The sequence below is a fragment of the Columba livia genome, chromosome 1 (genome assembly GCF_036013475.1).
Source record: "Columba livia isolate bColLiv1 breed racing homer chromosome 1, bColLiv1.pat.W.v2, whole genome shotgun sequence".
Lineage (NCBI taxonomy): Eukaryota > Metazoa > Chordata > Aves > Columbiformes > Columbidae > Columba > Columba livia.
In genome coordinates, this window is record NC_088602.1 from 111,465,576 (window position 1) to 111,483,040 (window position 17,465).

Here is a 17,465-nt window from a genome sequence, read left to right on the forward strand (position 1 = left end):
GCAGTACAGTCTTTCAGGCAATGCATGCTAAGATGGTTTTACTGTATAAATTCCTATCTGAGATGTTTTGCTGATGTATTAAATGATCACCCACAGCTTTTATACTGTACAGATTTTACAGCAGATTGAGAACTTTAATGAGAAAAGCATAGATCACACAAAACAATTTCAAGCTAATTTCCCCCTAGGTGTCAGAGGCAGTAATTCTCATTGACCTTTTCTTTAGATTATTAAATTAACAGCATTAATAAAAAGTTAGTCATTAATGTTTCCCTATAATTCTGCAGAGAATAACTAGCAATTCACCAATCCTACATGCTTCTGTGATTTGACCCAGTCTCACAGACTTAATGGATGTGATTAAATTATTTTATGCAAAGTAAACATTTGCAGTGTTTCTCTTCTTGGTCCTGTCCCCACCTAAGCAAATAAACTGACTGCCAGCATCAGTCTAATGCTTCTCATGTGAAACCTACTGTGAACTTTCAAAGCCCAGTACTGCAACAGAGAACCTCATGTACTTCTAAATAAATTCACAGATTACATTGCTTAATAGGTTTGGACAATTAAGGTTATGCCCCCAGTCATTTGTCTACAAGGTATTCTGTGGGAAATTAAATGCAACTAGAAGAAAATTGTTCTTGCCTTTTTCTTTTCCATTGTTTAAAATGCATCTCCAGAATAAAACATTTTTCTCACATCCTTTCTCACTACACAAAATTTTTTCTTCCTTGGAATTTGAAGAGAATTTTCAGAAAATAAAATGACATCACTTATACCTTGTACTTTGGTAATAAATGGTTGGCTTTCTAGAATGAGGAAATAACTCAGCACAACTGAATGTGGATTGAGTGCAGAACTACTTATTTAGCATTGCTTTCCTTCTCATGCATCTTATCTGGCATTGCCCAATCCCCAATGAGACTTCAGTTTGGATATGTATTCACCAAATGAAAATTTCCTTCAAAACATTATTGAAAGCCTTTACTTGTCAGTCCTTAAAATCCATAAATCCTTAAAAGCCTTCCAGTTTGTTATGTATATATGAATTATTCAAGATCATACAATCAGACAGTGGTGAAATCAGGAATGGACACCAACAGTATTCAAGAGTTTGGCTTCCTATTGTATCTCAGATAACAGACTCCTGCCATGTGCACACATTTGCTCTTCCCTTGTATGTCACTGCACAGCTGCAAAATAAATAAAATTTGACCTTGTCGGAGAAAGCTGGACAGAAGGTTGTGAAAGAACCTGTTTCAGGACTATCTCTTCATGCACTTTTAGAGTTTGATATCTGCTCAGATCCAATTTTTACCCAGAATATTTCGAACAAATTCCATTAGCTGCTTCTAAGTCAGATGGTGGTAAAAGAAACACTTTTACTGTTACAAAATATGAGTGCTTCCTCAGAGTTTTCAGGCAAAAATGTTCACACTTTGTAACTTGAAATCTGTCACATAATTATTGCCACCCAATGCACTGCAGAATAATAATTTTTCTAAATCAGTTATTCAATTTAAATTTGAATTTCAAATGAGCTTATGAAAACCACATACTACCTACCAGGATTCTCAGCAGCTTTTCAAACTTCAGATGTGACTCAGTACATTCATTGCTGGAAACATGCTTAAAAGCAGATAGAGATGACAGGTGAAGTCCTGCACATGTGCAATCAACAGCAGTTACCAAAGGGCCTGGGCTCTGTGATTTCTGCTCCTGTTGGTGTTGTAAAATACACTCCCTACTTTCAATAACGTGGGGAGACGGTGGTAACTTGCCTGCAGCTGCAGCAGAGGAATACACTAGGGTCAAAATTTTCCAAGTTGATTTTGTCCAAAGGACAGTTGTTTCTTACTCCCAGATCAACCACCAGAAAGACTTCATGAGAATAACAAGAAACCTGAGGGCTGGTGCTAATTATCACCATCCTAAATCTTTTGCTCCTTACAATTACTTCTTCCACATGTTCTCTTATATGAACAAATTTGCTAAGACAGACCTGTGCCGCCTAATCAGGCCAGCAACCAGAGGATATGACAAGAGTAAGAACTTCCTTTTTGCAGGGTTATTTGGTTGAGGTTTTTTTGGTTTTGTTTTTGGTTTGACTTGTTTTTTTTCTTGTTAATTCAGTTCCCAGTCGTTGATCCCCAGCAGTTACAGAATATCAATGGTAGCAACAGTAATCAGAACAGTTGCCTTTGCTAGCCAGGAGGTTTCAACACTTTTCTATGCAGTCTCCGGTCTGTTCTCATTCAGAGTGTCCCTCAAAATCATGTGTCAAGGGAGCTGATGCAAACTGTGGCATTCTCCTAATTAGGGGGCATTAGGTGACTGTACTGGTGACACCTGGGCTCCATGTCTTTCCTTGGCTACTTGGGACTTTGCAAACAGAATTTAGGATGTTGCTCTTGACACAGAAATGCATTTAAGGCTAGTTTTTTTGACCATCCAGTCAATACCAGAGAATATTGACAAAGATGTTCAGCTTCTACATGTTAAAAAAGGATATTTTTTTTTCTCTTTCCAGAATTCACTCTGAAATGCCATTTTTTAAATGGTTATGCCTATTATATTGAACTTTTAGGGCATACCCTGAAGATGATGTTTCTCTGTGCTTTCGTTTCAGTGGCAGTTAATTAAATTCTTTGGTTGTTTTGGTTTTGTTGTTTTTTTTTTTTTTTTTTATTCCCTTGGGGATGAGAATATGCTACAACATTTATTTGTGGTTAGGTTCCTGATTTTCACACCCATCAGAGATCATAGATTGGGGCAGGCTACCCAAAGGATAGGGGTCTGAATAGAAGTCCCCAGGATAGAGTGGATGGAAATATTTTTCTAGTGTTAGATACATCTAAAGAACTAAACTCACCAGAGCATCAAGGCTCCTCCACCTGGAAAGTCTGGACTTAGACAAATGCCCTTCACCTAACACATTACGGCTGAAGAAGAACATTCAGGGAGAGCGAGTGTCATAGAGCTGGGCTTGGTGGAGGCAAACAACTGTGTTACGAAGCTGCCCATGTTCACACTAAATCAGATTCAATGAGCAAGGTATTACCAAGGCTGACAAGAAATGTTTCCATGAGCACACTGGCAGTGAGTAGAGCGGGACAATACTGGGCTGTGTCACAGAGAGCAAAACCTATTGCTAGGTAATTGCTGGAAAGCCAAGAATGCCTTTTTTAATCACGAGTTTCACTAATAAAAACCTATGATGAGTTGTTTAGCACAGCTAATGACAGATGCTGCTTCTGACTAAAATATTAAGGAATGGGCTGGAGAGTACTTAGTGATTTTCTACTGAAATGGGCCTTATGAACTTAGACCAGAACACTTAAAAATAGGAGCTGAAATGCTGCCAGAAAAATGAGAACTGAAAGAGGTGAGGCACTGAAATCAGAGAATTACACTGAGTTCTTGAAGTCAGGGCTGCGTTTAACTTCGTTTAAGTCTGCATAAGTTCAGGACTTGACCTAAAACACGTAATATAAGCTGAACACAGGAAGTAAAACCTGTAAAATGGCCTGTAACAACACAGGAAACTTTACATATGAATCCTGCTTTCTTGTTTTGTTTTATTTTTATGCTCTCATTTTAAAGTAATCCAGTAAAGCTTCTGCTGTTAAATCTAAGACAAGATTTTTCCCTGCCTTCCTAGAGCTGAAATTTTCCAAAACCTGGGCTGCAACCAAAGATTTCAAGATGTGCCCATTCAAATAAATCTGGGCTATAAAGCAAAGAAATTCCGCTAAATGAGGAGCAAATTATGATTAGTGGTAGAGTTCATGTCATCAACATTTACACATTTACAAACTAGAGTTTCATAGCTGCACTAGCCTCCCTGAACCTCTACACAGCTCTCATGTAGAGTCAGTGGAAAAAAAAACCCAAACCAAAACAAAAACTAACAATCAAGCAAACCCACACACAATAAAACCAAACAACAACAACAAACCCACAAATAACCAAACCAAACCAAACCAAAACCAAAACCAACATAAAAAAACCTCAACAGTATTTCTTGGCCACAAATGATCTGGCTTCTTTTAGATATCTTCATCAGGATGAGAAGAATTCAGCTCCAGAAATGTCCCTTGTTTTTCTGTTGCCTATAATGTGAAAGTGGAATGATTAGTATTTGTCTGACAAATGCCATTCGGAGTGTTAATGCAAAAACATCCTAGTTGGAATTCTGTCTGAAAATAAACAGATGCAACAAGCAACTCTCCTTGCCTTTCACTGTGCCAAAGGATGCATCTATGAATTTAGAATAAGGCTTTTTTGGTCCAGAAGTGGCAATAGAATACGTAACAAAATTAATAAGCAGAGTCAGTTCATCTCACATTTTTAAAGGTAAATTCAGTTAAGATAATCAGTACCAAATTTCTGTATTTTATTGTGATATTCAGAGGTTCATATTAAATATTTGCTTTCCACTTCACCTCCATTTAGGTTAATATGAAACACATGCTAAAATATGTTTCCGAACAGCTATGAGCTTTGAGAAAGTTCAGATCTGCCTGTCACTCTCATAATTTGTATGCAAAACATTATTTCTAGGTTTTTCCTGAAGTGATTTCTGTGCTTTTTGTCTTGATTGTTCTAGCTCTTGAAAGAAAGATAAATACGCTCCATAATGGTCTTCTGATTTGCTTGTTTAACCTGATAAGGGCCTACTAAGATTAATTTTCCTTTCACGTGTTTGCTAATAAGGAGACATTAGCAATCAGAAGATATTCCCATTAAGCATTTGATTCACACTGGATAGAGATGTAGTGTTGCATTTCTCTAGCAGCACTGGCCTTGTTCAACAGATCGTAATAAAGGATTGATTTTGATGCCATCTTTAATGAATACATGAACAAAAATATTAAGTCTTTCTGTCAAGCTTATCTGAGACTCTGAAAATAATTGAAAAGCTTAAGGTGACAGACTGAGACAAGACTACTCTAATGTAACCAAGACACTAAAAATATCAGGCTGTCAATACGGCTGTCAAATGCTGATTGAGTGTTTGCACAGAAGAAACAGAAGTGTATATTTGTTTCAAAATTAATTAGGATGTATTCCAGAATTATTGGTTGTTCTCTCTCACACTTGGTACACACTTGAGAGATCTCAATAAAACCACAATATACATCTAACAAGTATAGATGCTGCTGCTTGCATGATAACCTGTTCAAATTGGGACAGCATCTACTTTTCTTGGGTAGCTTTAGACAACATGGAATGAGAAAAGACAATTGAAAGTCACACCACAATTTAACTTTCAGGTTTTGAATCTTTTAAGAACATAGTCTCTATCTTCTAATTTTCTATCGCCAGAGATTTTTTTTTTACATAACTAAAACCAAAATAATTTAAAAACATGAATTTTCTTAGTTTGTGTGCTTTTTGTTTGAAGTCATGTTATTATTGAAGTATCAGACCTGAAAATATCAGAGATGTGTTTTCCAGTGCGAGTGAATTTTCCTTCTGTAATAAAAAGTCCTGACAAAACTAAATTTGCAAATTTTTCATCTATAACTATTTATTTGCCATGTACTGTGACTTTAAAAATTCTCCTACTGACCTGATGGGGTTTTATGTTTTGGGGTCTATCTTTCCAGGTCAGAGAGTGATACTGCAGCAATCCATTAGGGTGAGCTGTGTGTAGAGAAAATAATAACAACAGAGCTTAAATGGTTTCCCTTGCTGTGAATCAAGTAGATCTAATCTAGTATGGCGGCAGTGAAACAAACATTCAAGTAAAAAAATCAGCTTTCCTTTTCCCCTCCTATTGAAGTGCTTTCTCCTTCTTCACCCCTTCTTTAGTCTAATGGACCTACACACAATTATTGAGACTGGAGAAGAGTACACCTTTGAAATCATGGTCTAGGAAAAAACTTATTTACAACTATATGAACATACATGCACCTTGGAAATCCATGCAAATATCTATTCATTTTTACGGTAAAGAGTAAAGAATATTTTGAGTACAAGACAATTTATTTCTGTTGATCATTTTATACTTTGTATTATCTTTCATTCTTTGTTCCCCTTTCTATTTCATTTCTTCCCTTGCTCTAAACAAAAGAGCAGAAAAGAGAAAAATATCTGTACTCAAACGTTTGATTTCACTTTGATTGCTGCTTGCACTTCTGGAAGATTTGAGGTCATATTAAAAAGTATTTCTAAACTACTACACAGTTTCTCTTTCTGCCCCCACTTGAAATCTAAAGATCAACAATTAACTGTATGAAGATGCTATTTAGCTTTCACATTACCTGATCTAGCAGACAAAAAGAAAATAGATTTTTCATTTAATGCTCCAACACATGCCTTGTGTAAATGCATGACTGTAAAAGAGTTTTATTTTTCTTGCATAGGATTTTCACACACAGTCTCTTCCCAGTTCTACTTGACCAGGTATTTAATGCATAGGATAACCAAAACAAAGAGTTTGGCTATAAAAATAAAATAAAAGCCTCAATATTTCTGTAAAATACCTTGTTTTCCCCTAGTGAAATCAGAAACCGTTTAATGAGAAGACAGAAAATTAAAGCATTGTCTCTCCTTGAAGATACTTTATTTTTTTTCCTGAGAATCACCATTCAGTACCTCATGCTTGCTGGTGATACTGCTGCAATACAGCAGAGATCTTGAAGTTCCCTAGATCCTTCAATCTGAACACATTGTCTGTCTCTGCCTCTACCAATTCCCCAGCCTTACTTCGCACCTTTTCATGAAAAAATGGCATGAGTTTTCATGCAATACTTGAATAATTTCTAGTTGCACTCTTTCCAATCCTGCTTGGAAAATGGGCTGCTCTACTCGAATGGGTCACCCAATTCAATGTTACAAAGAGGTTTCAATGGCACTGAGCCATCCTTGAGTCTGAACCTCTCATCCTACTTTCAGTTTTGTCTGCTTTTCCCCACATTTGCATTTTGCCAATGTTTCACCTGCTCAAAAAAAGTCATCTTTGTATTTCACACTTTTGCTTTGCTAGGACTGGCACACTTACTGAGGCCCCTAGTCTGTGCTATTTTTAAGAATGAAAGGCAACAACAGCTTTCTTTGCTAGTGTGGTTCTAGTTGTCTTTTTCCAATTCCTCTAGGAACTCTCTCCTTAGGATCTGAGGTATCTTCTAATCTATGTTAACCATTCCTCCCCTGACTCTGCTTGCTCAACAGAGCTTTGACACTTTTCAGGCAAAGTCCAGTTCTTTGAGAACTGCCTAAACTCTGTACCTTTGTTCTCCTTTGAAACACTGAAATAGCTTGAAAGCTATTAACGTGTGTCTGATGGGTTTTTGCTTTATGGGTTTCGTTGCTCTGTTTCTTTGCCATTTGTGAAACAGAAAAGTCCTCAGCTTAAAAATACTATCAATATTACTACATTAGCAAGAGTGTGGCCAGCAAGCCAAGCCAAGATTTTCTCTTCTCTGCTCAGCACTTCTGAGACCCCTTCTGGGGTGCTGTGCAGAGTTTTGTATTCCCCGGTACATGGAAAACACTGACTTGCTGGAGTGCATCCAGCAGAGAGCCACCAAGATGGTTAGAGGAATGCCACACATGATGGAAGGGGAAAGGGTGAAAGAACTGGGCTGGTTCAATCCAAATAAGATAATACTTAGAGAGATACTGCTGCTGTCTCCAGCCACCTAGTGGGAGGTCATATAAAGATGTCAGAGCCAAACTCTTTTCAAAAGTGCACAATGATAGGAGGTGAGGCATGGGTACAAACTGGAACATGGGGAATTCTGATTAGAGACAGAAAAACCCATTTCACCTTGGGGTGGTCCAGCACTGAAACAGGTTGCCCAGAGATTGCATTCTCTACAGTTTTCCCTTTGGAGAACATGAGAATTTTAAAGAGCCTCTGTTTTCTTCTGGTGTAAAACAAATCTCAGTTCTGACTCTTCAACACTTTCCACTAAGTGAAATGAGCAAACAGGGATATCTAAACAGGTAAGTGGTAGTTATTGTTTTAAATTAAAGGAACAATTATCCATACACAAAGGAACTGACCTTAATAAATTAAGGATGCTGAAATAATATATATTTTTCAATACTTACTCCACTGTGGTTTCTTCTAAATTTGAAAAGAATAATAAGGACTTAAAGTTTGTTGCATTTTTTTGGTTTTGTTTTGTCTTTTTTTTTTTTTTAGGGTCTGTTTTACTTTCTGATCTTCATATAAGGAACACCATTATGTTCCGATAGTCTATTTGCAGGAGAGCTTGTAAAACAACTTAAAAGAATTGAAAACAATTTCATTTTAGGTTTGCAGCCCCTCTCTTTTCTGTTTGCAAAGGTATAATTTAAAAGGACACTGTCAGTCTCAGCTGCCAGCCAGAACTGAACATGTGCTAGGTCACAAAGTGTTTGCTGAAGCAAGTCTTACAGTACACTCTTGTATCATAATGATCCAGATGGAGCAAGATTGACGGGGTCTGGTCATAGAAATGTTGCCACAGGTTGGAAGAATTTCATAACTTTAAAATATGTTTAACATTACTAGATAAATTATTAATAAAGAAACAAACAAACTAATGTTTGCTCTTCAGGTTACACTTACAACGTTTTGTGCTTTTATGCTAAAGCACCAAAAGAAGGGACATAAGTTAATTAACAACTGTTTTACTAGAGTCCCACTGACATCACTGATGATGTACGTTCAAAGAGTGAACATGTCTGGATTGTTTTTGATGTAGTTTTTTTCTGAACTGCTGGCAGAATGTTTTAAAACCATTAAAATGTACTTTGCTCTTTGTCAACAAACTCACAGCTTTAAAAAAAAAAATAACTGTCAGATAGATACCACACTTGCCATTTTGAACTGAGAAAGAGATTTACACAGAGAATCACAGAATGTTAGGGATTGGAAGTGACCTCAAAAGACCCTAGTCCAATCCCCCTGCCGGAGCAGGAACACCTAGATGCGGTTACACAGGAATGTGTCCAGGCAGGTTTTGAATGTCTTCAGAGGAGACTCCACAACGCCCCTAGGCAGCCTGTTCCAGTGCTCTGTCACCCTCACCGTGAAGAAGTTTCTTTTCAAATTTAAATGGAACCTCCTGTGTTCCAGTTTGCATCCACTGCCCCTTGTCCTATCATTGGTTGTCACGGAGAAGAGCCTGGCTCCATCCTCGTGACACTCACTGTTTACATATTTATAAAAATTAATGAGGTCACCCCTCAGCCTCCTCCTTAATGAAAGCTCTGAATATGCAATGTGAGTAATTTCATGAAAATTGATGTGCATCCTGAACAATGAATGTAAATAAACAGCCGTTGCAATCCTAGAAAATGGTCCATCTGAGACTGTGAGATTCATTTGTACAAAACCTCAGCCTTTGAATCAGAATGTAAGAACTACGTGAAGATCTTGTCAACTTCTGCCAAATTATCAGCATATGTTCTAAGAAAAACATGACATTTGCCTAGGAAAAGGGAAACAGTCTTTTGACTTCTCATTTAAAGCTATGACATTATTCTCGAAATTATGTTTCACATTCTCCATCTGCCTTTTTTCTCCCATTTGTTACTGGTATTATTTACTAATACTGGTCTGCAATTTACCTGATCTGGGATTTAGAAATACGCGGAAAGATGTAGTTAGGAATCCTGCCCACTCTAGATTTTGCAAAATACAATTTATGTGATTTCTATACAAATACTAAGGAGGATTCAGAAAGATCTGTTGTTAAACTGAACTATTAGAAGTGATGTTAATCGCTCCTATTTAAGGTTGGGGCTAAATAAATCATTGAGATTTATACAGAACCTAAATATTCCCTTTCAGGCTACCAAAGCTCATTGCTTTATCTGATGGCATGCAGTGTGTATGGAGGGAGTGTGTTGTGTGTGCTCCAGGAGCTCTGGCAGACAGCACTGGGGCTCACTCAGAGAGGCTTAGAAGGCTGGGACACCCCAGCTCAAATGAGTAGAGGCATGACAGTGACAAAATAAAATCAGCACCAAGATGAGGAGCAGTATCAAAGTTATTCATCCATGCTGTCCTCTACTGGCTTGATTATGCTTTTCAGGAAGGCTGACGGGATACCATGTCATAAAAGTAAGAAGGGAAAACACCATGAAAATAGTTGCCCAAAAAAAAGAAGAATGTAGAGAGCTTCACAGACCTTATGAATCAATAAATTGCAATACACTTATAATTTCATAGCTGGGTTCTTTCATTTGCTGGCATTAAGAACACGCAACTTTAAACATCTAAAAGGCAAGCATGAACATTTGAGCTGGTTATTTCTGGCTCCCTTAATAATTCATCACAGAGAAACAGGCATTTCTAAGATGTGAATCCACTTACCTGGTTTTGATGTCTACTTCCAAGTGATTTGAGTAGCATCTAGTAGTGCCTACTTCTGTGCAGTTTGAAGGGAGCCCAGCATGGTTAGCTCATATTTGAACATCTCTAACAGAAACATCTCCAGTTGTTTAAATTAATCATTTTTTTTCCTGTTTCACTAACCACATTTTACTAGTTATCCAGTAAAAGATATTTATAAGATTCAAGAACCTCAAATATTTTTAAGCAAATAATATTCAGCACTAGCAACTCAAAGTAAACCTTTTGTATTACTATGAGTTCTGGAACAGTTCCTTACTGTTTGCTGCAAACTTGAGCTGTAGCTTCATTCTTCAGCACCTTTGGTGGAATTCATATTGTGTTAAGTCTTAAATAAGTAGAAAGATCAAACAAAAGTAACCAAATTCAGAATTACTCAGCATGAAAAATATGAAAAGTGGCAACACAAATCTAGCTAGTCACAGTAACTTTGACAAAACTTTCCTATAAATTTTCACAGCATATCAAAACTTCGTAAGCAAAATATCAGTACAAAGAAGGCAAACAATTAGACAAAGTCTAAAAAGCTAAGATATGTGTTCTAACTGGCTAAATAATATCTTCAAACAGGAACTGGAAATAGTTGCACATCACTTGATTTCAGTGAATTTCTTTTGGAGAAACAATGTGCCTTTTGCCTTTCAAGGCACTTTGTTGATTCAAAGATGGGAGGCATCATCAGTTTGGTGATGATAAGGTGTCACTAGCAAAAGTGAAGCATAGATCACAAATACTAGTTGATGTGAATTAAAATTCAAAATAGTACAGTGACAAATAGGGAAATTGGGGGGGGGGGGGGGGGCGGGGCAGGGGACTAGAATTCATCTCCGTGTATTAATCACTGAGACTGAGCAGGTTTTCAGAGTTCTCTGTATTGTCAACAGAAAGACAGAAAAAAAGCACATCCAGGAGGTGATTTATTCCAGCCGTCTTTGAATGCACCTTTGGAGATGCCTTCTTCTATTCCTGCACTGCCTGGAGAGAGTATTTAAGTGATTTATATCTGATATCCAACATTTAGACAACTGAAGTCAAGCAAGATAAATTCTACCCTGTGGACAGAAAAAAGGTTCACTGTAACTTAGGAGTTCATAAGTTTTAATTGACTGAGGAGAAAAAAGTGAACATACTAGTAATTCACAGAATACCTCTATGCCACCAGTACGCTTCAGGCATGAAAAGCAAATGGAATCCTCTGATGTGCAAGAAACTTTCCACAGATAGAAAAGTAATAATACTACTATATAAAGATGGGTTAGATCTCATCTGGAATTTGATTTACAAGCATCAGTGACAGAAGAGGACTATTTAAATAAAAAATGCAGTATTATAACCAGCCTTTTATCCTGGGATTTGGTTAGAAATTAAAAGCAGGTCTCTAAACGTTACATCAGTGACGTTCTGGAACAGGCTTCTATAAAGAAAGATGATCGAACCCCGGGTGCTTTTAAGATGTATCTGGATGCTGCCTGTCTGCACTGAGAACACAAAACTAGACTCAGTGAGAAGGCGGCACCTTTCAATCCAAAGGTCCTATGGACATAAGAGATACAAATGGTGCAAATCATTCTACAAGGAAAAAGATGCCAAACATATTCATGTTTAATTTGCAAAATACAATACAGACATTCAGGAAGAATAATGTAATTTTAAATGAGATTCCTTTTCAACAAACTTTGCAAAGAAAACTGCATTTTCCTGAATTTCAGAATAACCATAGAAGAAAAATAAAGCTTAAAAAATAGAAAAATATTAAAAAAAGACTGCAGTATCTTCAGATGTTGTTTAAATAAGCTGTCAGTGGGTAACTCAGTTACACAAAATTAAGTTTCTTTTAGCGATTTTTAATCATACTTCACCTGCTACAGAAGGCCTCAAACCTATACTGACTATACTGATGTATTGTTTTACATGCGAGTCAAACCTTTGTGTAGAATTGGGTTTATTTTTATCATCCAGTACTTCATTTAGTCATTTGTGTGGGTCTTTCACACAGCAAGACAGGAGAGAAAAAAGATTCAAGACTATTGTTTTTGTTGCTGGTGTTGTTATTGTTGTTTGTTCGGGGTTTTTTTGTTTTGTTTTTTAATCAGTAAGACTGTCAGGAGATATTCAGTCAGTAGGGAGAACAGCAGCATTGGAAATTACTTTATAAAATGTGAAAAAGCATTTTATTTGCAATCTTACCTTCATGCCACAAGCTGAGCCGCGTGGGCTGAGCAGGCTGCCTCCACAGAGATGCTTCACTTGTCCAAGGCTACTCATGACATCCTCTGAGATTTGGTGGGGGTCCCTGAACCTTTACACCAGATGCAACTTTCTCCTTCTGGAGGGCACGCTGGCAGGAATCTCCACAGAATCATCTCCAAGGCAAAAGTTGTGGATTTTTTTCCAGACACCATATTTTACCTGAAGTCTAATCAGTGTACAAATGAAGCAGAGGAAAGGCATGCCCTGGTTTGCTCTGGTGAATACTTATCCTTCCACACTCCTCAAGGAATGCACTGCTGCCTTTCTCTCATAGTTTTTGCATATATTTTAAGAAGATTTTCTTTTTAATTTTCTTTTGCGGTGATTTAAAAAGAAGATGCTGCAGTAAACATTCTCCTTTTTGGAAAGCATGAATTACTTTTAAAAGCAAAACCCTATGAAGCATTCTTGAGAAATATACCTATGATTTTTGAATATAAGAATTAACGATGAAAGGAGGGAGGACTAAAATACAAAATAACAAGATCTGGTGAAAAAAAAAGTAAACAAAGGATAATTAAATATCATTATCTGCAATATATGAAAGAAAATTAAACTCACAGTTATAAAAAGCCAAAATCTAATATGATAAATAGCTTGTATTTAAGTGTCTAATCCAAGCAGTGTCCTGTGTCTACAACTATGTTTCACAGACGTTACATTTGTTGAAACTGGACTAAGTTATAAGGTACATCTGGCTGCTTCAGGCAGTGATGGTTCAGCATTATTAAGGAGAAAGTCTGTTGTACAATTAGCTGTACTACATTTGTGCCTGTAATTTATTTGCTTGTAGAACTGACCTGTAGCAGAACCCCTAAGATAAGTATTTAATGGGGCTATAAAGCTTTAAATGAAATATGCTGAAATATGCTGACTTTGGACTAGAACTAATAGAGGGTGCACAACCAGTTTTCTGCTCTTACTGCAGGAAGCAGTCGAAGATAAGCTGGAGAAGTAAACACAGATTCGTGTATTAGGAGAAGACTGATGTTGGGGCTGTCCTTCCTGAAGTTGCCAGTACTCTGGGCCATCCATGAAGATCCAAGAGGTATCAGATATTGCAGAGAAGATGACAGAATGATCAGTCTCAGCAAAACTACAGAGCAGGAAATTCTTCCGGCATCCATGTGCTTTGATGACACAGGGACAGACTAGATCCTCAGCTGCACCTGTGGCCATTTCATGGGCAAGAGAAGAATCAAAGTATCCTCTGGCATCTCTTTCAGCAAAACCAGCCCTGGCCATCTGGGAAATGTGCTTCCCATGAGGTAGTGCTAAGATCATGTCCGTCCATGGACTTCCTAATTCATAATAAGGAACTCTGCACTTCTACTGAAAGCACAGCCTGGAGCACTGGCGAAGCCTTCACGTTGACACCATTAACATCTAAATACGCCACTTTACCCATCCTACATGCAAACTTACAGTTTGGCACATGAAAAAGAATGCTTTCAAGGATAAAACCCTTGATGGCATTTACTGTCACTCCATGCTGTAATTTTAAAGGCATGAGCAATACGGAGGAGTCTTGCAAAGCTCTGCCAAAAAGGATTTAGAAAACGTCTTTTCTCTCTGAAGAGCAATTTGAAAAACACTGTAAAAATGAATGTAGCATCTCAGTTTCTTCTATATCAAATAATGATATAAAAATGTTTTTTATATTTATTGTCACCAGTTCTCTACAAATTCTGTATTAGAGCCAACTATCATCTTTTTGCCCTTTGCTTATAGTAAGAAACAACAATAATACTGTCTATTATTATAAGTTTAATTCAATTTTTGCTGACACAGACTGCTGTCCCATTATCCTTTAATGGAAATTCACAGGTGGAATAGAGAATAGAGATTGGCTTTTGAGAAAGACACATAATTTACCAGTAATTAGTCTTCTTTAGAATGCATGGTCTATAAGTAAATCTGTTCTGAGTGTACACCTACATCTTATCACTCCAGACTGCAGAGATTTTCTTTTTGCAGTGACTATGGAGGATGTATTCACACTGTTGTCATTAGTTTTAGCACAACAGCATTAAAAAAACACAGCATGCTATAAATGGTTTTAATTTTTTCTCAGCCACAGAGACACCCTCTAAAACATTGAAGGAAACCCTGCTAATAGACCTCAGGATGTCTTCTTTCCTTTTTTCGCTCTCAAATATTCATGTTTGTTCACACCGTGCAAATTTATATATTATTACCTGGCATAAATTATGTAGAAGAGGTTCTTGACATCCCTCATGCAAACAGCACTTCTAGACTGACTCTACCAAGTGCTGTGGCAGCTCTTGAGGCAGCTGACCACAGATGGCCCAGTGCCTGGGGAAATAATGGTAGATAAATAGCAGTTCAGTAACTCCACAATCTCAAATAACCTGTGCACTCAGGTGAAAGCAAAAAATCCTAAGTTTTATAGCAAATACTGAAACACCCAATCATCCATTTAGATAACCACTGGATCTGTCAGAGATATACACAATCATCTATGTGTTCTGAGACAGTCTTGACTACAAATACAAAGAGAGTTCTTTTCCTATTTCAGACAGAAAATAAGGCATGTTTCTCAGAAGCATAAAGGATCATGAAGGAAAAGAAATAAAAGTGACATTAGGACACTACCTTCAGCAAAAATCATGGCTGCATCTTAAGAGATGATCTATCTTTGAGGAATACGGCCAAAGAAGAAACAACCACAGGGGTATGAATTTATTTCATTTTTCTCACAAAGAAGATGACAACAAAGAAAGCCAGCTTTATGGAGAAGCAGAATCCATGAGAAAGGGGCACACCAAATTCAAATTCCTATAACTCACTGTTCAGGCAGAGGGAGACATCTTGATAATCTTAGAGCTCAAGGATGAGATGGATGTTAAATTAACTTCATCAGTGGTAAGGAACTTAGAACAAAGGACCAGACTGCTTCAGTTTGAGTGGGTAACTCAGAACAGTCTGAAATGACAGGAAGGGAGGAAGACCAAAGAACTCATCAACCCAAAAGGCTCACCTAGTAATGAATTCCATTACTTATAAGGCTGCCTCTGACTAGAGAGAAATAGGAGTGCCGAAAGAGCTTACCTTAGTCCTGCGCCTGCAGCACAGAGAAAAGCATTTCAAGACCAAGATGAGCCAAACAGCTTACATTCTGCAAAAAACAGGTACAGGAGTAGCAGCAGAAGTCTATTTGAGGAAGGGATGAGGCCTTGATATTAAAATTCTGTCCCACCACTGCAGTGGGCCTCCTTCATCCTGCCTTACCTTGACTGAAACTGGCAACAGAGGTCCTGGAGGATGTGCTTTAACCACATCATCAGGGAATCGCCCAAGAGGCAGCCTGGTTGCAGAACTACTCTCATGAAAGCATTGAAGACACATGAAAGAATGTTCAGGAAGGAGTGAGATTAATATTGTAGGACACAAACTGATCTATATCAAAGAGGCACCACTCCTCATGCACTGGTAGAGCTGAGGAAGCATTTGAGAAAGCTGGGGAGGGCCTGGCAGCTCAGCTGAACTACCAATTAATGAGTCTAGTTCCTTATGTCCCTCTGCCAAGGGCTAATTAAATTCTGTGAGGAAGAAAAGCTCTGCACACCCTCTCCATGTTAACAAGTTTAAAAAAGGATAGTCAAGTTGTGAAGTCCTCACTTGAGTGAACACCTTTAGGTACGATGAAAATGCTTGCATGCAATTCAGATGAGGTGGAACTCCATGATACTGATGTGAAGTCTCCAGTCCTTCGGCCAGTCCCTGTTTGATCCTGTTACCCAAACAGACTGTCAGACCCAGAGAAAACACATCTAAAGCTGCTTCTTAGAAAGCTGGGGCAAATTTAAGGGTCATTCCCCAGTGGAAAATACCTTGATGCTGCTACCACAAGAGAAAGCTTTCATACCTCAAGGAACAGCAATGCTGACTTACGGACTTTGTCTGTGCCCTTCATCACTTATGAGAGGTCCTGGCTTCATTTTAATATGATGGGAATGTTAGAGGGAAGTGTCTCCTTGAGCACAAGTCCTGGGACAACCATTTCTGGTTGTGTTAGGATGACAGCCCTCCCTGGTACCATGAATGGTGGCAAGTATTCCAACTTGGCCAATATTAACATTTTGCAATTTTGGCCTCACAGATGATGGGAGGCTTTTGTGGATTCTCAGGCTACTGTCTAAGCTCCTGATGCTTTCTCATTCCGCTTTTAGAAGTATGGCAAAGGGATCACACAGGAGCATGCCTCATACTGAGGCAGTAAAGGCATCTCTTATACAAGTGACAAGATGTAATTCAAACCTCACAGATCAGACAAGGCAAAAAGGTAATCCCAAAAAAACCCACTGGTGAAGATTAAATGAACAAGAAATAACTTGGCTGATCATTGTGAAAAACTCAAATAGCCCTAGGTAATGCCTGTCAAACACAACATGCTGAGAATAAGAGAAGATGGGTGCAAGTGCAGGTACCATAAAGAAAAAAAAATCCCCCAAACCTGTGAAATAAGATCCATGTAAATCCAGTGTGATAGGACCTCTTGAAAAAAACAAGAAAAAAAAAAGTATTTAAAAGATTTTATTAGTGGAGCAGGAGACATAACACATACCTTTTTACTCTTCCTTGAATCTGAGAGCTGAAAAAAATACTTATTTTTTTCAGAATGACAAAATTAACCTTAAAATGCAACTAAATATGGCCTATGGCATAAAACCATGCCATTAATAGCACAGTCTCTTTTCATAATAGAAGTGCACTTCAAATCAATATTAAAAGGTTTACATTTACTATAGTAAAATGGGCTGCTAGGTTACTTTGTTTTTTTTCTTTTTTTTCCTTATGAAATCAAGAGATTTGCTCTCAGATTTTGTAAGCCTGA